This window comes from Chinchilla lanigera, unplaced genomic scaffold, assembly GCF_000276665.1.
Source record: "Chinchilla lanigera isolate Chin_1 unplaced genomic scaffold, ChiLan1.0 scaffold00044, whole genome shotgun sequence".
NCBI classification, from domain to species: domain Eukaryota; kingdom Metazoa; phylum Chordata; class Mammalia; order Rodentia; family Chinchillidae; genus Chinchilla; species Chinchilla lanigera.
In genome coordinates, this window is record NW_004955445.1 from 529643 (window position 1) to 543493 (window position 13851).

General features: G+C 36.7%; 1 pseudogene; it reads right to left on the reverse strand.

The window, feature by feature from the left end:
- LOC102019864 overlaps positions 1–13851 on the reverse strand; it is a 23117-nt pseudogene continuing 9266 nt past the window's right edge.

Sequence of the window (13851 nt, forward strand, 5' to 3'; positions counted from 1 at the left end):
CTACTCCACACTCTCCCTCCGATCTTGGGGGGGCACGCCACGAACGCCCACGCCCACGCGGGACCTTGGTCTGTCCCACACCGAGCTTTGTGCCGCCTCCTGCCTCTGGAGGGGCCAGATCTGCTGAAGCAATTTAACAGGCCCTGAAAAGAGAAAAGATAAGACAGTCAAGCAACTCTCCAGATAAATTACCAACCAAGGAGAAAACACTGAGATTACACAAGGCATTAGTGGCTATAGCTGGGGAGTCAGGGAGAAGGATGCATAAACATGTGTTCACAATGAGGGGGAGACAAGCAAGGGACAAGGACGGAGGCAGGGCAGGTGCTTGGAACCAGGGCGTCCTCCTTCTCAGCCAGTTCTTGGACAGCTCCTTTGCTTCTGTCTCACAGGAGGGGCAGCCACTGAGAGTCCGACTTCCAGCCGGATTTATCTGTGTTGCCTTGTTTCTCTCGCTGCAAGGAAAACCAAAGTCATGTAGATTATCTTGGCAGCATGCGATCCGTAGTTTTGCATATGATGTGCAATCATTCTAAAGTGATTTGGCTCCATTTGGGCCATTTGGGATGGGACAGGGAGCTGCTCACTTGTGTGCCTGGAAAACAGGTCAACTTGGGAACCCTACCTAGAAACAGGCTTTGGTTCTTTGGTTCTCTGTTGCTGATGCTAACGTTTCAGCATTGCGCTAGTAACACGGCAGCCTCTTCTGAAAAATCATACCATCTCTTCACATTATGTTCATCCTCACAACAGACACCAAAGCTATTTTCCCCACTTCACACCGCACATTTTAACTAAGAGGATGCAAACAGTTCACAAGCGCAAAGCGCCGATCCCTGTGATGACTGTCATCATTCTCTATTGCAAATAGGTGCTACTAAAAATCAATTTTTTAAAAACTTTCAACAGAGTTACCTGCTTTTCTTTCTGCACAGCAGCCATTTTCTTTCTGGCTGTTGTGGTTTTTTTGGTTTGGGGGAGTTGATGCTGTGGTGGTTGTTCTTTTTTGGATTTTGTTTTTCCTGCTGACACAATATTTTCAAATCATTGAAGAGATTTTTAAAATTCACTCAAGATTGCTCCTGCCATAATGAAAATGTTTGTTTTTCACTCTTCTGTCTGATTCTGGACAGATCATTGTAATTATGAAATATGTGCTGTTTTGTATTCTGCTTTTGTTCCCCATCTACATTATATCAAATATTTTTCTGTGTCTTTCCTGATCCTCATAATTTTCCATTTTAATGGCTGCCAGCTCTTCCGCAGAATGATTACAATGCCATTTGCTTAGCCACTCCTCTTATAGTTGGCATTTAGGTGGCTTCAGAGTGTTCATTAAAACAAATTACCCTCCTGTAAACATCCAAGCATTCATCTATCCATCCACGGGAAGCAATATTAATTTGAGCCTGTTTTTCTATAGAAAGCACAAAAAAGAATACAAATGTGGAATCTTCTTTGAGGGACCCTAAGTGAGCTCTGAATCACAGTCATAACACAAAGTAATTTCAAAGCATTTGTGTTTATTGAGACCTGAGTGTGGCTACCACAGGACAAGCCCATACCTGGCCTCCATGCTCCAGGTAGAAATTGAATTGCTGACTGAGTTTGTCTTTTTTCCCAGAATGGCCAGCTCCTAGGTCAGGGCTGATAACTATTGGACCCCAGAGGTAGAATGAATGAAAGAACTTATCTGAATGAATACAATATCTCATTTAGTTATCCCATAACATTTGTGAGATAGGTATTATTATCCTGTGTTACTGAAATGAAAATGGAGGCTCCTAGACAAAGGCACAGAGTGCCGTGGAAATGTGGGACTACCCAGTCTGCATCCACACTAGGGCACCTACCCTCAGTGAGCTCTCTGAGGTGTGCATGGTAATCCCAGCCTTGCAAATGAGGAAAACATGCAACAGAGAGAAACAAAACAATTTTCCCCAACACACCTGGCCTCACAGTATTCCAACCTAGAATTTATAATCAAAATTCCATGTTCCCCTCCATGTGCTCTGCTTTTCCTCAAACATGAGATTATGGGATAAAAGGCAGAAATGTCTTTATTATTCTGTTTTTATGTGGCCAACCTATGTTTCTTTTACTTCTGTTCCAAAGAAAATTACCTTAGCCACACGCATTTAATCATGTAACCATAGCCTGCCAGCGATAGGTATCTCTTTAGACATTTTCCTAATGTGAACAGTTTTAATGGCGCCTCATGTTGTGATAGTTACCATTTCTTTAATTAATCCAGAAATCCAACACCTTTTTATATGTTTGTTTATGTTGGGTTTTGTACAAATTGTGCCATCATGAACTTTGGATTTTTATTTATTATTTCACACATTTTTCCTAAATCACTTTTTTCAATAATGTTAATTTTCAATTTGTAAAAATTGTGTACAATCATAACTACCAAACCTGGTTTTAGTTCTCACAAGAGAATACTATTTAGCCCTTAAAAAGGATAAATCCTGTCATTGGCAACATGGCTACAGTTTAATATGTTAAGTGAAATGAGCCAGTGCAAAACAACAAATATTTCATGATCTCACTCATAAATGGAATGCAAAAAAAGTTGACCTCATAGAAACTGAGAGTAGAGCTGTGTCTCCACCCTCTGTGCACCCAGTGCAGACAGGAGATTCTGACTCAGAAGGCTCATGAATTGCTAACACTGGGGTTCACATTCCGGCCCTCCCTACACGTGCCCTGAGCCACTTGAGATCCTAGAGCAGGCAGTCCATGAACTGCTGGCACTGCAGTTCACCACTGGGCTTTATGGGTTCCCTGACCACCTGGAGGTCACAGAAAGAGGCAGTCTGTGATCAGTGCCAGTGCAGCCTGCATCTGGCTCCAGTGCGTGCCCTGAGCTGCCTGGAGACACGGAATCAGGTGGTGCATGAACTGTTGACCCTGCAATTTGTGTCTGGGCTCTGCCTGTGCCCTGAACTGCCTGGGGACACAAGACCAGTGGTCCATGACTGTGCCACCAGTGCAGCCCACTTCTGGGTCCTACGCATGCCCTGAGTGCGAGGGGACACTGGATCAGATGGTCTGCCATCAGCTGACATCACAGTTTGCGTCTGACACCTGGGAGAATTAGGCACACTTCACCATCTGCCAGAAGACCTTAGACTAAGCAGCATATCTCAGCAGACACTGAGGGGCAAGCCTGACCATGAGGAAAACTAGGGACACTAGAAACCTTTGTTGAGCTGCCAGGGAAGAGGGAGACTGAGCCTTCTGCCTCTGGCAACAAACATGACAAGACAAAGGACTAAAACACAATCTCAGAATTCCACCCCACTCAGAACAAGTCCAGGAGACACTGACATAGGAGAACTTGGTAAACACACACCTGAAATTGCTGAAATGATTGCAATGGAAGTAAAGAAACAACTCCACCAGGCCATAGAAGACATTAGCTCAGAAATAATCTCTCAGGCAAAAAATGAAATGACAACAATAATGAAAGAACTGCTCAGCACATCTAAAGAAGAAATATAAAAAAAATAGATGAGCATAGGCAACTGATGGAAACATTAAATGAACAATATAGGAATGAACAAGAATGCATGAAACAGATTCAAAGAGATATCTAGAAAATCAAAACTTCCACTGAAAGCTGGCAAAACCGCTTGAATGAAGCTGAAGATAGAATTTCAGATCTTGGAGACAGCATGGCAGCTAGCAATTGTGAAAGAAAGTATTTCTTAAAATCAACAAGGAACTAGGAAAAATAAATTCAGCATCTACAAGATGAGGCAAAGGAAAATAATATAAGACTAATAGGAGTCAATGAAACAGCAGGAGGCAACACAAATGACATCAAAAGAATATTTGCAGAAATAATAGCAGAAAATTTCCCAAGCATGGAAACACAATCTGATGTACAGGTAAATGAGGGATATAGAACTCCAACTAGTCATAACCAGAATAAAACTACACTCAGACATATAAAATAAAGATCCCAGATATCCAGCAAAAGAATGAAATATTAAAAGCTGCTAGAGAAAAGAAACAGATCACCTATAAAGGAAAGCCCCTCAGAATCACAGCATACTTCTCAACACAAACAATCCACTCGAGAAGAGCTTGGAGAGAAGTATTACAGGTCCTGAGACAAAACAGCTTCCAAACAAGATTGATGTATCCTGCCAAACTATCCTTCAAATTTAATGGAGAAATAAAATATTTCCATAACAAAGAACAACTGAAGAACTTCATGACTGCCAAACCGTCCTTAAAAAGAATACTAAAAGATATTCTAGACAGAGAAAAAAATGACCACAATTTCAAGAACAATAATAGAAAGGAACCCTCACGAAAAGCAAGCAATTAAATGGTGGAAGAAGTAGGAAACCAACAGCAAGTAAATAAGATGACAATGATAAGCCAACACATATCAGTTATAACCATTAATGTAAATTGCCTCAATTCACCAGTCAAAAGAAACAGACTGGCAGAACAGGTTAAGAAACAAAACCCAACAATATGCTGCATAGAGGAAACACATTTTACTCAAAAGGAAATCCATACACTGGATTTCAAGTCAAAGGATGGAAAACAATTCTCCATGCAACAGGAACCCAGAGAAAAGCAGGTGTAGCTATTATGGTTGCAGACAACGTAAACTTCAAACCAAAAACAATCAAAAGAGATAAAGAAGGTCACTACATACTTCTTAGGAGAAAACTGCAAGGGGAAGAGATAACAATCATAGACATGTATGCACCAAATATCAGAGCACCAAACTCTATAAGATAAATCTTAACAGACATGAAAAACCAAATAATTAATAACACCATTGTAATAGGGGACCTAAACACCCCTTTGACACAACAAGGTAGGTCAACTAGACAAAAAAATCAGCAAAGAAATAACAGATCTAAACTAAATCTGTGAATAAATGGACTTAGTAGATGTATACAGAGTGTTCCACCCCACAACATCAGAATACACATTTTCTTAGCTGCACGTGGGACTTTCTTTAAAATAAACCACATTCTAGCCCATAGAGCACACCTAACTAAATGCAAAAGAGTTAAAATTATCCCACGCATATGACCTGACTACAATGCAATGAAACTGGAAATTAATGACAAAAGGAATTCTAAAAACTACATAAACAGTTGGAAATTAAATAACAACCTCCTGAACAATCAATGGGTCACAGAAGAAATTAAAGAAGAAACTTAAAAATACCTACAAACAAACAAAAATGTAAATACAACTTACCAGAATCTGTGGGATGCAATGAAAGCAGTCTTCGGAGGGAAATTTATAGCAGTGAACATACACATAAGGAAAACAGAAAGAGAACAAATAAATAGCCTACTGCTGTACCTCAAACTTTTAGAAAAAGAAGAACAAGTCAAGCCCAAAGCCCAAAGAAGGGAGGAGAGTACAAAGATCAGGGAATAAATTAATGCAATTGAGATGAAGAAAACACTACAAAAACAAATGAATCAAAGAGTTGGTTCTTTGAAAGAATAAATAAAATTGATAAATCCCTAGCCAACTTTATCAAAAAAAGAGGAAAAAACTCAAATTCATGCAATAAGGAATGAAAAGGATGAAATCACTACAGATCCTACAGAAATTCAAAAGACCATTAAAACCTACTTTGAAAATCTTTACTCTGATTGGATAAAAAACTCAGAAGAAATGGAGAGATTCCTAGATATGTATGAATTACCAAAGTTGAATCAAGCAGACATAAAAACCCTGAATAGCCCAATATCAATTAATGAGATTGAAAATGTGATTAAAAACTTACCAAAAAAGAAAAGCCTCAGTCCTGATGGATTCACAGCAGAATTTTACAAGAAATTCAGAGAAGATTTAATATCAGCACTCCTCAAACTTTTCAATGAAATTAAAAAGGAGGCAATTCTCCCTAACTCATTTCTGGAGACAAGTATTATACTGATACCAAAACTAGAGAAACACCCAACCAAGACAGAGAACTATAGACCAATCTCCCTAATGAACATAGACGCAAAAATACTCAATAAAATACTAGCAAACAGAATGCAGCAAATCATCAAAAAAATCATACATCATGACCAAGTTGGATTCATTCCAGGAATGCAGGGATGGTTCAATATTCACAAATCAACAAATGTTATACACCATATCAATACAGCCAAAGACAAAAACCCCATGATCATCTCAAAAAGATGCAGAAAAAGCTTTTGACAAAGTCCAACATGCATTCATGATAAAAACCCTACAGACAATAGGAGTAGAAGGTCCTTACCTCAATAAGATGAAAGCCATCTATGACAAACCAACAACCAACATCCTACTAAATGGAAAGCTAAAACTGAAAGCTCTTACTTTAAAATCAGGAACAAGACAAGGATGTCCACTGTCACTACTCCTATTCAATATAGTTCTGGAAATATTAGACAGAGCAATTAGACAAGAGAGAGAAATAAAAGAAATAAGGATAGGAAAGGAAGAAGCAAAATTATCACTATTTGCAGATGACATGATGCTTTACATGGGAGACCCCAAAAACTCCACAAGAAGACTCCTTGAATTAATCAACAAATTCAGCAGTGTAGCTGGATACAAAGTCAACACTCAAAAATCAATAGCATTCCTATACACAAACAACAAGCAGACTGAGAGAGAAATTAAGGAAACCATATCTTTCACAATAGCATCTAAGAAAATGAAATATTTAGGAATCAATCTAACAAAAGAAGTAAAAGATCTATTCAGTGAAAACTACAGTACTTTGAAAACAGAGATCAAAGAGGATTTCACTAAATGGAAAAATACTCCTTGCCCATGGATAGGAAGAAAGAACATTGTGAAAATGACCATACTACCAAAATTGTTCTACAGATTCAGTGCAATTCCCATTAAAATACCATTAGCATACCTCACAGATCTAGAGAAAATATTCCTTAACTTCATCTGGAACCAGAAAAGACCCAGAATAGCAAAAGCAAACCTGGGCAACAAGGACAAGTCAGGTGGAATCACACTCCCTGACCTGAAGTTATACTACAAAGCTACTGCAATAAAATCAACATGGTACTGGCTAAAAACCAGACCTGAGGATCAGTGGAACAGACTGGAAGAAACAGCCACAACCACAAACACACTCAGCCACCTAATCTTTGACAAAGGGCCAAAGAAACACACTGGAAGAAAGATAGCCTCTTTAATAAATGGTGCTGGAAAAATTGGCTTGCCACCTGACAAAGACTGAAAATAGACCCAAGTCTATCACCATGCACCAAACTCAAGTCAAAATGGATCACAGATCTCAATATTAAAACAGAAACACTAAATCTATTGGAAGAGAAAGTAGGTAAAAATTTTGAAGACATAGAGGTAGGCAGAGAGTTCATAAACAAAACCAAATCGCATGGGAAACACTTGGAAGAATCAACAACTGGAATCTCATCCTACTGAAAAGTTTTTGCACATCTAAAGAAATCGTCAGAAGAGTAAAAAGAAAACCCACAAATTGGGAAAAAATTTTAGCTGACTGTCCCTCAGACAAAGGTCTTCTATCTAGAACATATAAAGAACTGAAAATCATCAGCCCCCTCAAAATCAAAGACCCAATCCAAAAATGGGCATTTGAGATGAGCACACATTTCTCAGATTAAAAAAAAAATACAAATGGCAAAATACATACATGAGAAAATGGTCAACATCATTAGTCATTTGAGAAATGCAAATTAAAACAACACTGAGATTTCATCTCACTCCAGTAAGAATGGCTATCATTAAGAAATCAACCAATAACAAATGCTGGCAAGGCTGTGGAGAAATAGAAACTCTTCTCCACTGCTGGTGGGAATGCAGACTGATGAAACCACTGTGGAAATCAGTTTGGAGATTCCTCAGAAAACTAGGCCTAGAGGTCCCGTTCAACCTAGTATTCCCCTTCTGGGTATTTTCCCAGAACAGCTGGGAAATATGTGTACCCACGTTCATAGCAGCACCCACGTTCAGAGCGATATATGTGCACCCATGTTCATAGCGGCACAATTTGTAATTGCTAAATTGTGGAAGCAACCCAATGTCTATCCACTGAGGAATGGATAAAAAAAATTGTGGTATTTTTACATAATGGAATATTATTCAGCTATAAAGAAAGATAAACTCGAGGCTTTTACAGGTAAATGTTCACAACTAGAGATCATACTCATACTCATAAGTGAAATAAATCAGACTTCCATGTGTAAGTAACACATTGTCTCACTAGTGTAAGAACCTGAAAGAGTGAATAAAAATTAGGAGGTATGACACACATTGTGAAATGAAAGGATAATGCTCAAAAGTAAAGAACAACTGGGATGAGGGAAAAGAGAAAGGAAAGAAAGGGAAATTATGTATGTATGTAGGTACAGGATAGCTAACATAGTTGTACTACTGACTTCTATCGCTTTACTGAAAGGAACAGTCAACGATTAATTATTTGATCAATCTTGCATGTCTTTATTTGTTTTCCTGAGAAACCACCTTAAAGATTTCAATATGTAATACAACAACAATTGTTAATTTCCTACCACTTTGTCTGTAACTCTGTATTGTTTGTATTGTTCTTATGCTGTTTTGTAAATGGATGTCTGTTAATATATTTTCCTTCTTTTATTTTTAAAATAAATTTTAAAAGAAATAAATGGTTTGTGCTTATGTAGTTTGATCAGTTATGCATGTCTATATCTTGTAATCTGAGCAATTATCTTTGAAGATAACAATACACAATATATTAACCATTGTTAATCTATCATCTTACTTTGAAATTCTGTATTATTGGTTTGGGGAGTGGGTTTTCTCTTTAAAATTAAGAAAAAATACTTTTCAAATTTTCCTACCAGATTTAGAGCATTTTTCTCGAAATCATAATAGTTCTTTGATAACTTTCTGAAATTTTCTCTCGGGGCTGGGGATTTAGCTCAGCGGCAAAGCGCCTGCCTGGCAAGCGCAAGGTCGTGAGTTCAGTTCCTGGTACCGGAGAAAAACCAAAAAAAAAAGTATGAAATTTTCTCTCATCTATCAATAAAGATTTTCTTCATCTTGCTTCAACTTTAAGAAATTTACTTTCATATGGAATTATCCACTTCCTTGAACAGTACAACTAGAGCAGCATACTTACACTAATTATTTCTTATTATTTGTATTTTCATTGTTTCTATTTCTTGTCTAATTTTTACTTTTTATGTGGTTTTGTTGTTGTTTTCTGAACTAGATTTATCAGAAGAAGTTTATCTATCATTAAAGTGGCTCTTGCTTTGCTTTACTATTTATTTTCTTGCTTTCTAATCTATGTCTTTATCTTTTCATTTATTTCATAGTGTTCTGTTCTTCTCAAAGGGCTTATATTGAATAATTTCTCTTTTTCCTTTTAACAAGAAAAGTACTTAATGGTTTCATTGGCTTTTTCTCTAAGCATTGATTTTGGTATTATTGTTTTCTAAATTGCCTTTTTTGAGTTCTTTTTCTATTGTTCCAGTTATTTTTTAAAGGAATATTTTTAAATATCACTGTAACTTGCAGCTATGTTTGTTTATTCTTCAGGCTCCCAATTTCAAACTTTGCTTTTATTTTGGTCAGACTGCAGCCAAGACAAGCTCTAGTGGAAAGTGTTCATTTAATTTTATGTAACCTAACAAATTATAAGATTACTGAGCAATTCTAAAGAAACTGTGCCTCACTTTTAGGTTACAAAATTTTGTCTATTTATCTGTTTTGGTCTTCCAATTTTAGTTACGTGCTGCTGAAGTGAGCACTGTTTTGGTCTTGATTATAAGTATTTTCATGCTATCTTGTAACTTAATATTACTTTCCACTTGAAGTTTTTACATTCTTTGCTTTCTGTGTTTTGTTGCTATGTTATTTGTTGCATATAGATTCAGTTATTATATCTTCAGTACCTACTGTATCTATCATTGCATAACCACCCATTTATTTTATTTAATATGTTTCATCTTGTATTATTTGATATTATTGCTTCCTCTGCATTCTTATTACTATTGCTGTTTTGCTATTGAAACTTTTTAAATTTAGGTTGCTTGTGTGACTTTTAAGATATATTATTCATGAAAAGAACAGCATTTAAATGCCTTTCAGAAACGCTTTTGAGCATCTTTGCCTTTTAATGAGTGTTCCACCTGTTATTTTGTTTGTTTGTTTGTTTTGGTAGTTGACATATTTTATTCAGATAGCAGATAATTCTGATCACCTGTGATCCGAGAACATTCAAATACTAAATCCAATATAATCAGATGTTAAAGACATTCAAACATTACAGCTAATGATGCAATGCTTGCCTATGATCTCTCCAAAATAAAACCACACCCACACCTCAGTGGCCACCAAACCATTCAGCACAGCTTCTGTAACTGTGAGCTGTTTGAAGCTACTAGTTTGAGCCCTATTGACTATTTTTTTAGGCTCTGAATAGCTGCAGGGATCTCAGCAGGGGTTGGAGGAACCAGTTCAACCCTGGCATATTGTCAAAACGTGCCCCGTCGAGGCTTTGAATAAGTCACAGCTGTGTTCACCAGCGCTGGGGCCTTCTCCACGAGGTTATAGAAGAACGGGGCCACGGTTCTAGGGTGGAAGATTTTTCCTTTTTACTTGAGTTTTGTTCTTTTTCCTTCTGCAAAAGTTTTAAACTTTTGATTAAATTTGATTTATTATAGTACTTATTCTCATAGCTGATTTTTCCTTTGTTTTAAAGTATGCTTTATAAGCATTTGAAAGGATTTGAATGGTAGAAAATCTTAGGGCCAGCTATATCATTATTTCAAGGAAAACAACATTTAGGTAGTAAAATTAAGGTATCTCCAAGTTTCCAAATTCTCACCTCACACAGAGGCAGCTTCTTTCCTTATTCAGGTGGTGCTTCCTTGAATTCCATAGCTGCTCATTTTCTCCCATGAAATGATGATTCTCACTTCATATGTTTTGATCTTAAGGCTTCTTATTCTGGTACAATATTTTTATCTGTCTTGTTCAATTTTCAAATATGTCAATCAAGTTCCTTTTGTACCAGAAACATTATATGCACACTTCATTTTATTTTCCCCTCAATTCCTCTACATCGCTTCTGTTTTCTGTCCTCTTTAAAACTGCGAAAAACCATAGCATTTCATTCATTCTATTTCATGAAGAACATTCAGAAAATAATGTTTCAAAAGCCAAGTCTTTCCTTTTAACACTTTATAAACTATCTTTCCTTGATAATTCATTATTACTCTTATTCTAATTATAGCATTAGTGTCCACATGGGCTACTGAAATAACACCTCCATTTTATTCTAAACTTCCTGACCTATTCTGATGGAAAATTTGTCCTCAGTAAATGATAAGCACAATTTAAGCTATTCTCCAGATAACACCAATTTCTCAAAAATGTCGTATTTTTGACAATAATCATCAATAGCAATATGAAATCAAGTTTTATTAAAACATAGTTTATAACTGGTGGCAGGTGTGCTTGTGAAAATGAAAAATGGCAAGTGGTAGGGAGTGAGAAGAGGAGCACAAGGAGATGGGTATTAATCAGAATGAAGCCTCATAAAATTAATGAATAAGTGCTATTCTTTATTGATATTAGAATTTCCAGCATTGGTGCACCCTCTACTGACTAAATTCCAAATAAGACTGTAAGGCTGCTTTAAAATATGTACATATATTTACTTAGGAAGCGTCTTTATTAATTGCCTTCCTAAGTAACTTTGTTGGATTTTAGTTGTACAGTAACACCACAACTAAATAACATGGAACTCAAAACTACTCAACATCTGAAGGAAATATCTTTATTATCTAGCAAACATTCACTAAACACCTAACAGGTACTTATACATTAAGCACCTCACGGTATAAGGATGACCAGCACAGAGTCCTCACATTTTAAATTCATCCCCCTGAGGGAACCAGACCGCTGCACGAGATCCTCTGCACTTCACCTCTGCTAGTCCTCCTGTTTATCCAGTGTCACCATGCCAGAGCACACTACCATCCCCAATTGTCCCTCAGCACTATTTCACATGCCTCTTACCCATCATGCTCTTCTTCCTCCCAACTCCATCCTCTACCCCTTTCCCCATGAAACACCACTTCTGTTCATTCCTGAATCAACTAGTAGATCATTTTTTGAGCACAGAAGGTTTTTCCACATTTGCATTATTACAATTAGTCCTGTGATCCAGATCTCTGTCCAAATTTCTCAATATATCTCAGTATCTCTCAATAGATTCTTGAAATGAGAATCAGAAAAACAAAGAAGTTTAAGATTCTTCACTGGTATCACTACCTGCTCTCCAGAAAGATTATACCAATTTATACTCAACAGAACACACAAAAGTACTAATTTCATGTTAGACTCAGGAACTTTGATTAAGAGCTATATTCTGATTTGCTAATTGATAGTCCAAAAATGATATACTTCTTTCATTTCCATTAGCAGCTCACCAGTGTAATGGAGCATTTTTCACATTTATTAACCATTTGTACTTTTTCTATCAATTGTTCATGGTATTTTCATTTTCTACCGAGTTTTAGTACTATTTAATGGCTTATGAATTTTTATATATGAAGAAAATTAATTATTAATGCTTTATAATTGTGAAAACATTTTTATACCATATTTTCCTTTTAGTTGTGTCTGATGTTTTCTGTATTTGTGCATTCTTCTACTATTGCAGTTGAATCTGTATGAATGCACTTTTTATATTTATCTCTTTGTTTTTGGTTTGTCTAGGGCTGATTTTTTGTTTGGTTGGTTGGTTGGTTGGTTGGTTAGTTTTGGTTTTGTGGAGACAGGGCCTTGTTATGTAGTTTAGGCTGGTCTCAAATTCACTGTGTAGCCCAGGCTGACCTCAAACTCACAGCAATCCTCCTGCTTCAGCTCCCCAAGTGCTGGGCTTACAGGCATGCACCACCATTCCTGGCTACCTTTTTGAAACTGTCTTGGAAATTTCACCCTTTTATTCTTCCAAGAGAACATTAAAATCACTTTGTCAGATTTCCCAAACTATCCCATGGGGATTTTGATAGAAATCTCATTAAAGTCATTTAGGGAGAATTGACAACAACAAAATATTCAATCTTCTCATCCAGATGTCTGCCAAGCCTTCTTATAACCAAGCTCTCTGGTATGTTCTTCTGTAAAATATTACATTTTTCTTTATTTCATCCTATACATCTCTTGTCAAGTTTTTTTTCCTAGGTTTTTCATATTTTGAATGGGGTTTTTCCTCAGTTATTTGTAAGTGATCATTGCTGTTATGAATTAAAGATATTGATTTGGTATCTATCAATTAATTTTGAATAAAATTTAGAAGACATAATATGAATTTTTCAAATAAATCACAAACACCCCAAGTATGCTTTCAGTAGATATACAACAAATGTTATGTGCAGATTGTGTTAAAAATGTAAATATCTGAGTGCGCTTCTGCTGAAGGTATAAAGGCTATTTGAAGATCTCAGCACCATTTGAAGACATAAAAACCATGGGCTTTACTTCCGAAAGCAGGCTCTTTCTACATTATTACTCTTAGTCAGTAGACATGTCAGAGTGAAAAAGGTGAGAGATGTGGATAATGATCTCACTTCACTGCTTTCCTAAGATTCTCAACACATATGTTCTAGTACCCCTGTCTCTCCACCTGCTTGGTGTCCGAAGTGTTTGGAAGAAAGGTTTATGTGAATTTAAAGTTCCATTGTGATGTATCTTCCTGCAAGTACCCATAAACATTTTCATCGTTGTTTAATGTAATACCCAGTCCATAAAAGGGGATGTTTTCTGGTAGAGCTTGTTTCTCTTTGCAGTCCTAGCTCTTAAGAAAACTTCTTACTTTCCTCT